This window comes from Miscanthus floridulus, unplaced genomic scaffold (assembly GCF_019320115.1).
Source record: "Miscanthus floridulus cultivar M001 unplaced genomic scaffold, ASM1932011v1 fs_661_3_4, whole genome shotgun sequence".
Taxonomy (NCBI): Eukaryota; Viridiplantae; Streptophyta; class Magnoliopsida; order Poales; family Poaceae; genus Miscanthus; species Miscanthus floridulus.
This window is the reverse complement of record NW_027097077.1, coordinates 48,972-59,250: the sequence shown is the minus strand read 5'-3', so window position 1 is coordinate 59,250 and position 10,279 is coordinate 48,972. Positions and strand designations below refer to the sequence as shown.

The 10,279-nt window shown below is 42.5% G+C and overlaps 1 pseudogene; it reads right to left on the bottom strand.

Moving 5' to 3' along the window:
* Positions 1-315: 315 nt before the first annotated feature.
* On the bottom strand, positions 316-3,131 carry LOC136532584 (origin of replication complex subunit 3-like; annotated as a pseudogene).
* Between the last annotated feature and the right edge of the window lie 7,148 nt (positions 3,132-10,279).

Here is a 10,279-nt window from a genome sequence, read left to right as displayed (position 1 = left end):
ATGAATAGCTCCTTTTTCTGAAGAAATACAAATAAACAAACAGAAACAGAAAAAGTCATCATTGTAAGCAAAAAACCTACAATAGTAAAATGCTTAAGTTTAACCTAAATGAATTTGGCGAGCAATGCATAAAAAATAATAAAAATAAACTCTTGTGGTTTACTCGAGAGAAACAAAATGACATCTTTGGTACATTGAGGCACTGGATGGCATATGCATTTTGCCATAAACAGTATGTAATATGAATGAACATTATAATAAGAACACAAGAAGCTCTATTAGCTGATAACTCGGTTTAGTATGCATGCTGAACTGTTTTTTAGAACAAAATGATGCAGAAATGAGCATATACCTCACTCATTCCCTAGAAAGGATCACTATTTGTTGCATTTTGAATTTGAAGGTTTGGGTTGACTGCCTCGCAGAAAATATCCAAAAGCTGCACTTTGTCATGTCTTCCAGCTTCATACAGGCACTGTATCACAACAATATATTTGACATGTATATTAGTATTTTGTCAATTTCCTTTTATTTTCTGTCTAAATAGAAGTACCCAATCCAGATGTGCTTGTATATGCAAATTTCAGAAGACGAAAATGGTTTTTGTATCATAAAGTTAGATCCATAGAAATCAAATTAGCTCTACAAAGTTTTATTAGACATAATGGGTACACATGCAAACTCGCTATGACCGACAAATTTGACGTAAAAATACAACAGTTGACAAGTGCAAAAAAAAACTTACCAAGACAACAGAACTCCAATCCTTCTGCAGTTTCAGTAGCTTAGACAATCCTTCTACTATATTGTTGATAGAATTGCATGAGTTCTTTGCACTACGATGCAAATTTTCAAATCAAGTATTAGATTAATACTGCTATAAAACCGTGTGGTCAAGGCTTATACCTTATACATCTTTAAAACATAGTCTTATACCTTTCACAAGAAGGAAGACCAAAAGCGTATTTCCGCACCACTTGAGGTAGTGCTTCCAATTTATCATGCCAAAATTCCTAAGGGGTAGTACATGAAGCATAATGTCAGAAACTAAATACAGCAATAAAGGGATAGGCAATAGCGCATAGGAGAAACTAAAAGCTAGACTATGGACTAGTAGTAACACAAAAATAATTAAGATTTTATGATTTTCAGAATAGGAAATAACAGCAACCTCACAATCTTCCTCAAGCATTCCCATGCACAAGAAGCCCAGAGGCTCCATGGAGAAGTGTTTACTGCATGCAAGCTGAAGTTTGATTCAGTCCTAGCACCCATAGTATACGGAGAAAACAGAAACAGCAAAAATAGTGACATTAAAAGGGGCAGGGAATAGTAATGTAACATTAAGCACCGACCTTGAGAGCACTAATAAAAGAAGTATTTGTCCCATCATGCCTAATAAAGTAATTTCTGAGAAACATTGCAACTTCATGACTGATGCAGAATCCAGCGCATGTTTTAACAAGGACAGCCTCTACAAGTGCATTCATTCTATCTGAGAGAGACCCCAAGGTAAGTTTACAGGGCTCTAATCGTTGAAGAGCCTCTGATGAGATCAGCTTCTTAGGTGCATCAAGGGTAGTAGCTATTCCCATAACGAAGAAGATCGGAATTTTTATTACCCATTCACTGTATTATAGAGACAATGCATTAAGCTGCAGATATACTATTTAAGTGCTCAAATCAAGCCTATTGTGTCTAAAGTATATAACTTGGAGCTTTTGGTTGAACTACATATTATGTTTATTTACAATCATTCTCACGCCTGCCGACAAAGATTTAAGTAAGGTAAGTTGAGTTCCATGGGGCATGGACCACATTTAAAGATAGGTAAGAGCTACAACAATATGCCTCAATGCTTTCCCAGATAAGACTAGTGCAAATATCTAAAGGTAGCAAAATGGGATAGGCTGGTATGTTGAAACAAGTATTTGGTCCTTGTTTGATGTAACAACACTGTTTTTTTTTTCAATGTTTGTACTCTGCTCATCATGTTTCGTCAGCATGTAAACGGAAGCATATATGCCCATATTGATAGGAACAAATGTACATATGCTATGGGACATAACTTACCTCAGCATCATCACAAGCTCTCCCAGCACATAACCAGAACATTGCTCCAAATCATCAATTATGACAATGATTGGTTGGTTATAGTTGTCATCTTTGCAGTACCACGATCATGCCACTCACGTCTGGAACATCTGATAGTAACTGCCTCAGCAGGCTCTTAAAGCAACCACCAACTCCATTTTTCACTGTCAATTCAGCTGCTGACAGCTTGGCCAGGTGACATCCAATGGACACGAGATGCTCTGGTAGATCCCGAAATGTTGTGATGTCATCAACAAACTCTGTATTTTCTGCAAAAAAATAAGAAGCATAGTCTGAACCCATCAATAAGGCAATTGTTCACATTGCCGACTTGGGCATTTGACGCAGAGCACTCACTGGTGAGAACAAATGCCGTTGGTATCCTTCTGCAGATCACATCGGTTAGGAGAGGGTATGGCTGCTGGACTTCAGTGTGGCAAGGCTTAGCGACAGCACAGACCGCAGAAAATGATTCCTGCATCCACTGCAGCACCTGGTCGAACAGCTTGAGGTTGATGCCCCTGAGGACCTCCTGGTGGCAATCCACAGAAAACAATTTAATTCATCAGAATATAGATAGAACTAATGAGAGGCGAGGAGCATACATCGATGGTGGCTGGATCTTGGACCAGGTTTGATGGAATGCCTCCAGGCGCAGCTGCTCAAAAAGCTCCGAATCTTCCTCATCCTCATCAGCAACATCATGGGACCTCTTCTTCGCCGACTTGAGGTTTTGGGAAGATGGCTGTGCGGCATCGATCCGCCGTCGAGTCCGGGAGGATGGCGCCAATGAAGTGGCGGTCGCCACCGCCTTGTGGAGGACGAAGAATGGCTGCGAGAAGAAAGAAAGAAATGACTAAAGAAAGAAATGACTAGACTAGGCATCAAATTTAGCAGCCATGACGGGGAGGAGGAGGCGCAAACCGGGAGCAACCGCGGACCTGGATATTGTTGGCTGCGGTGAGGGGAGTGTCACCGGGGGGCGCGGCCATGGCTGGTGCCTGGTGGGAGGATAGTTTGGGGGTTGTGGGACTGCCGGGGAGTGAGCAACCCTCTAGTCCATTTGCCTCGCGCAGCTGCGCCGCCGCCGAGCGCGCCAAGGGAAGAGACGGCGGCGCGGTTTCCGTGGGAGAAAAGCGCCGGTAATTGATGGGCTGCTGGCGCCTCATCACATGCCGGCTGCCGGCAATAGATGATCCTGACAAGCCGGCGCCGGCCCACGAGACAAGGCCCAGTATCTCGCGCTTCTAAAAGCCTTGCCACAAAAAAATATAAAAAAGGAATCCGTTTAGATTTTTAGATACCGAGGCTTTGAACCCGACGTGAATTGAACACGCAACCCTTCTCAGACGCGCTAGACATGCATCTCTATATTTATACGATTTCAAAGAGAACCGATGCCTGCCCATTTTCACGTCTTCTTGGACGACTTATCATTCTGAACTTTGACTAAAAAATACAATTCTACGTGTCGAGGTCAGATGACTGAGAGTGATACGAGTAGATTTAACTTGAAAGTAGAAGTATGAATTTGTTATTATAAATTATAGATATATAATATATTATTTATTATGCCCATAGTGCTCACAGATTGAAATAGTTGGCTTAAAAAAACTCTAAAACATTGCTTATTATATATCTGACTCGGAGTAGGCGCATTTGGTTCTTCAGCCAAAGCTCTTTGGTTGACTTTTGGCTTTTGCAAAAGCAAAAGCAGGTTCAAAAACCCAACCAAATAGGGCCTTAGCTTACCGAATGACGAGGATGTTAGGCCAGTGAATGAGTTCTGTTGGCTTGCTAGCTATATTGGTTTTTGTAGGCAATGTTTTCCTATGCTGAGCCATGCTAGCCGATTTGGTTCGCCGGCTCTGGCAAGCTTCTTAGGGCTTGTTGTTTTGCTGGACCAAGCAAAACTTGTCTGATAACTGAATAGAGGGGTTGGGGTTGGCATTTCTTATGTGCATTATTTTAGCACACGTGCATCATTTTAGCACACGTGCATCACATGCTCCGGCTATCTCCACTAGCTACCTCGCTATCTTCTTTATCATGGTGATAGACTGATAGTAGAGAGTACCAGACATGATTTTGAAAAGAGAAAATTACCTACATGTCCCTCTTAAAACTCAGTCTTTCTTTCTTCGCCTTGAAAATTTCCAACTTACCTATTTGGTCTCCAATCCCATTTTCGATTCCTTATATGGCCTTCCCGTCAGTTCTGTTTGAGGGCACCATGAAGTCCCACTGAAGACTAATGCGAAATGACATGATTACCCTTCACTACATCTCCTTTTCTCCCAGTAACGCATGACTCAGACTGAATCGGGAAAAAAACTTCGAGGCGGACAGCTCCTGCGCCCGTGCGGATGGAGGCGGAGTCGGCGCAGGCGGAGGAGCCTCCAGCGGCTTGCGAGGCAGCGGCGGAGGCCATCCCGCGCATCCCTGTGCCCCTGCGGACCGCGCGAGGGGGGTCGCGTCCCCCGGCGGCGACGGCTGGACCAGCGCAGGGTCGGCGCTCCCCCGCGGTGGCTGGGCCGGCGCTCGCGCAGGCGAAGGCAAGAGCGGCGTCGCGCTCCTCGGCAGGGGTTGTGCCGGCTCTCGCCCAGGCCTGCTCCGCACGACGTTCCTAGCCGGCGGGGCAAGCCGCGCACGCCCAGGTGGCCGGTGCTCCTGTGCGCGCCCAAGCGGCCAGGCCAGCCACGCGCGCCGAGGCGGTAGGGCGAGCCGTGCGCACCGAGGCAGCGGGCGCTCTCACGTGCGCCCAGACGACCGGACCTTCAGCAGGCGCTCTCGCGTGCGCCCAGGCGGCCGGACCTTCCGCGCGCGCCCAGCCAGCAGGGCGAGCTACGTGCATCGAGGCAGCGGGGCCAGCTGCTCGGCACCAAGCGGCGGGTGCTGTCCATGGTTTAGGCGACGCCGGTTCGGGCTCTGCAGCAACCATCACCAATGGTGCAGCTGTCGATGAACCGCAAGTAGTGGAGACTGATTGGCCCGACGGGTGAGTCCATCTTTTTTTGTTCAACTGCAGTACTAGACATGCATTTGTAGATCTTGTTTGCGTTACTTAGATTTCTTGTTGAAATAGCAGATTTGATCCAAATTCAAGTTTCTTGTTGAAAATTAAATTGTTGGGCAACAGAAAGAAGTGCAGAAAGGATATTAAATGTTTTAGCTTTGAGATGGTTGTGGATTCGGACTTGACAAATTATAAGGATCTTGTTGAATCAGTGGTAGAAAGGTATCCACCAGGTTATTTGGAAGTTGCCCATGTTCAATATTATGATGAAGTTCTAAAAAGCTTCCCAGAAATAACATCTGACCAACAATTGATGACTACTTTTAGTAAGCACTCTAAGAGCAAGATTATCATCATGTTCATTGCATATTGTGGTCCTTCTGATGCTTTTGAGCCAATCTCTGAGTGGGATTTTAATGATGAAAGGCAACCTAACAACAACACAGAGGCAGTGGACACCAACACAGAGCCAGTTAACACCAACACAGATCCGGTTGAGGATGATTACCTTAAAAATCCACTACCACAGAACGAACATGTAGGTGTTGATGAGGAGATTATGTACTTGGAGAATGAACCCGTTAATAGTCTAGCAGTTGTGCCTTCTTCTGATAAAGGAAAGAGAGACTTGGCCTATGTCCCTGATGATAGTGAGGGTGGAGATGTGTCCCTTGATGATAGTGAGGGTGAGGATGTGTCAGATGAGTTACCATGTGAAGAGGAGTTGCCATATGATGAGGAAAACTATGCTCCAAATGTAGAATATGATACAGAGGATCCTCCAATGGTAGTAGGCTCGACTTATGATAGCATGCCAGAGTTTAGACCGGCTATTTCTCAGCATGCAATAAAACATGAATTTGAGTTCAACATTGCAAAGAGTGCACCAAATCGGTTTCGAGCATATTGTTCGCGGAGGGACTTAGATAATTGTCCATGGTGGATATTTGCATCTACCACTTAAGATGAATGCACTGTGCAGGTAACTGTACAATCTTTTATGCTGTTTTTTTTTACTTTTATGCTATCTTTTTCTAACTTTGTGTTTCTCTTTTGTAGGTGAAAAGAAATCCTTGTGCCCATGCTTGTTCTAGTACAAGAAGGAAAAAAGAACCACAAAAATGCAACCAGACATTGGATATGTGCAAAAGTGAAGGACTTCCTTATAGAGGATGCAACTTTGAGATCAAAGGATTTGCAAAAGAAGATTAAAGAGCACCATAAGGTAAACATCAACTACAAGAGAGTATATGATGGGAAGAAACTAGCATTGAAACAACTTTATGGTGACAGGGATAGCAGCTTTGACAATCTTTATAGGTTTAAAGCACAAGTTGAGGTTTCTTGTCCTGGTAACTTAGTAATTATTGACCATCATACTGTTAATGGAAAGATAAGATTTAGAAGATTCTTCCTTGCATTCAAACCTTGCATAGATGGGTTCCTCAATGGTTGCAGACCGTACCTAGCAATAGATAGCACATTCTTGACTGGCCAGTTCAAGGGGCAACTGGCTAGTGCTTGTGCTGTTGATGGGCATAATTGGTTGTATCCTATTTGCATTGGAATTTTTGATTTAGAAACTAATGAGAATTGGATTTGTTTTTTGAGTCAGCTTAGACAGGGCATAGGATCACCACCGGGTCTAGCCATATGCACGGATGCTGGACAGGCAGTGATGACAGGGGTGGGTGAAGTATTTCCAGGGGCTGAACATAGAGAATGCATGTTTCATTTGGTGAGCAACTTCAAAAAAAGGTTCCATGGAAAGGTGTTTAATGATCATCTTTGGGCAGCAGCTTACTCATGGAACCCATATTTGTTTGAGAAACATTGGGTTGTAATGGAGAAAGCAAAGCCATCTGCAACTAATTATCTAAGGAAGTGTCACAAGAAGTTGTGGACTAGGAGCCAATTCTCCACCATTTGCAAGGTAGACTACGTAACCAACAACCTTGCAGAGTCTTTCAACAATTGGATTAAGCATCACAAGTCCCTAAACTTGGATGATTTCATGGACAAGTTTAGGCAACTGCTTATGACCAAGTGGAACCAAAGGAGAAAAATAGGGAAGAAATTTGATGGCTTGATTCTACCTCACATAATAAAGAAATTGAATGAGGCCAATAGAGAATTAAACTTGGAAGTGCTAGAATGCGGAGAACATGTGGGTGAAATAACAGCAATGGGTGGTAGTGGCTTCAGGTTTGTGGTTAACCTACTTGAGAGGACATGTTCTTGTCGACAGTGGCAGGTTTCTAGAATTCCTTGCAAGCATGCACTCGCATTCATCACATCACTTAGCAATGCACCAATAGAGCAATATGTTGACATGTATTACTGCATTGAGAAGTTTAGAGTTGCATATAGTCAGCTTATCCCTGCTACGCCTGACAAGACTTAGTGGCCGAAATCTACTCATGATTTTTTCATGCACCACCTCTATTAAAGCCAGTAGCTGGTAGGCCTAAAACAGAGAGGCACAAAGGTAGCTCTGATAAGAAAAGGAGTAAAGGACAGCACCAATGCCCTATTTGCATGGACTACGGACATCATTGGCATAATTGCAAGCGAGGAAGACCAGAAGACATTGCTGTTATGAAAGCTATCAAGTAATAATTTGTCTACTCTTTCTCTGCTTTTAATAAAAGACATATTAGTGACTTTCTTATTTTTGACATTGCAGAGGAGAACCAAAGAAGAGGGCAAAAAACAACAAATCTGCTGAAAGTTCCATTATTTTTGGCTTCTGCAAAAGCAAAAGCAGGTTCAAAAACCCAACCAAATAGGTCCTTAGCTTATCGAATGATGAGGATGTCAGGCCAGTGAATGAGTTCGGTTGGCTTGCTAGCTATATTGGTTTTTGTAGGCAATGTTTTCCTATGCTGAGCCTTGCTAGCCGATTTGGTTCACTGGCTCTGGCAAGCTTCTTAGGGCTTGTTGTTTTGCTGGACAAGGCAAAACTTGTCAGATAACCGAATAGAGGGGCTGGGGTTGGCATTTCTTATGTGCATTATTTTAGCACACGTGCATCACATGCTCTGGCTATCTCCACTAGCTACCTCGCTATCTTCTTTATCATGGGATAGACTGATAGTAGAGAGTACCAGACATGATTTCGAAAAATACTTTGAGAGAAACATTAGGAGGGTTGTATTTTTGGGACAGTTGGCTCTATCAAGAAGCCCATAAAAATGGTTTCTAAGACGTCTCGTTTCTAGAAATTAATTTTTAGATGCGGTTGAAAAGTGAACCCTTTAAAAATAACATTTGTAGAGACAGCTAGACTATCTCTAAAAAAAATAGATTTTTAGAGGCGGTTGACAATTTAGCCTGCCTCAAAAATAGATACAATGGAGTCAGACGCGCTAGACATGCATCTCTATATTTATATGATTTCAAAGAGAACTGATGCCTGCCCATTTTTACGTCTTCTTGGACGACTTATCATTCTGAACTTTGACTAAAAAATACATTTTTGCATGTCGAGGTCAGATGACTGAAAGTGATACGAGTAGATTTAACTCGAAAGTAGAAGTATGAATTTGTTATTATAAATTATAGATATATAATATATTATTTATTATGCCCATAGTGCTCACAGATTGAAATAGTTGGCTTAAAAAAACTCTAAAGCATTGCTTATCATATATCTGACTCAGAGTAGGCGCATTTGGTTCTTCAGCCAAAGCTCTTTGGGTGACTTTTGGCTTCTGCAAAAGCAAAAGCAGGTTCAAAAACCCAACCAAATAGGGCCTTAGCTTACCGAATGATGAGGATGTCAGGCCAGTGAATGAGTTCGGTTGGCTTGCTAGCTATATTGGTTTTTGTAGGCAATATTTTCCTATGCTGAGCCATGCTAGCCGATTTGGTTCGTCGGCTCTGGCAAGCTTCTTAGGGCTTGTTGTTTTGCTGGACAAGGCAAAACTTGTCTGATAACTGAATAGAGGGGCTGGGGTTGGCATTTCTTATGTGCATTATTTTAGCACACGTGCATCACATGCTCCTGCTATCTCCACTAGCTACCTCGCTATCTTCTTTATCATGGTGATAGACTGATAGTAGAGAGTACTAGACATGATTTCAAAAAATACTTTGAGAGAAACATTAGGAGTGTTGTATTTTGGGGATAGCTGGCTCTATCAAGAAGCCCATAAAAATGGTTTCTGAGACGTCTCGTTTCTAGAAATTATTTTTTAGATGCGGTTGAAAAGTGAACCCTTTAAAAATAAAATTTGTAGAGACAGCTAGACTATCTCTAAAAAATAGATTTTTGGGGGCGGTTGGCAATTTGGTCGGCCTCAAAAAATAGATGCAATGGAGTCAGACGCGCTAGACATGCATCTCTATATTTATATGATTTCAAAGAGAACTGATGCCTGCCCATTTTTACGTCTTCTTGGACGACTTATCATTCTGAACTTTGACTAAAAAATATATTTTTGCATGTCGATGTCAGATGACTGAAAGTGACACGAGTAGATTTAACTCGAAAGTAGAAGTATGAATTTGTTATTATAAGTTATAGATATATAATATATTATTTATTATGCCGATAGTGCTCACATATTGAAAATTTGAAATAGTTGGAGTAAAAAAACTCTAAAACATTGCTTATCATATATCTGACTCGGAGGAGGCGCATTTGGTTCTTCAGCCAAAGCTCTTTGGTTGACTTTTGGCTTCTGGAAAAGCAAAAGCAAGTTCAAAAACCCAACCAAATAGGGCCTTAGCTTACCGAATGACGAGGATGTTAGGCCAGTGAATGAGTTCGGTTGGCTTGCTAGCTATATTAGTTTTTGTAGGCAATGTTTTCATATGCTGAGCCATGCTAGCCGATTTGGTTCGCCGGCTCTGGCAAGCTTCTTAGGGCTTGTTGTTTTGCTGGACAAGGCAAAACTTGTCTGATAACTGAATAGAGGGGCTGGGGTTGGCATTTCTTATGTGCATTATTTTAGCACACGTGCATCACATGCTCTGGCTATCTCCACTAGCTATCTCGCTATCTTCTTTATCATGGTGATAGACTGATAGTAGAGAGTACCAGACATGATTTCGAAAAATACTTTGAGAAAAACATTAGGAGTGTTGTATTTTTGCGACAGCTGGCTCGATCAAGAAGCCCATAAAAATGGTTTCTGAGACGTCTCATTTCTAGAAATTATTTTT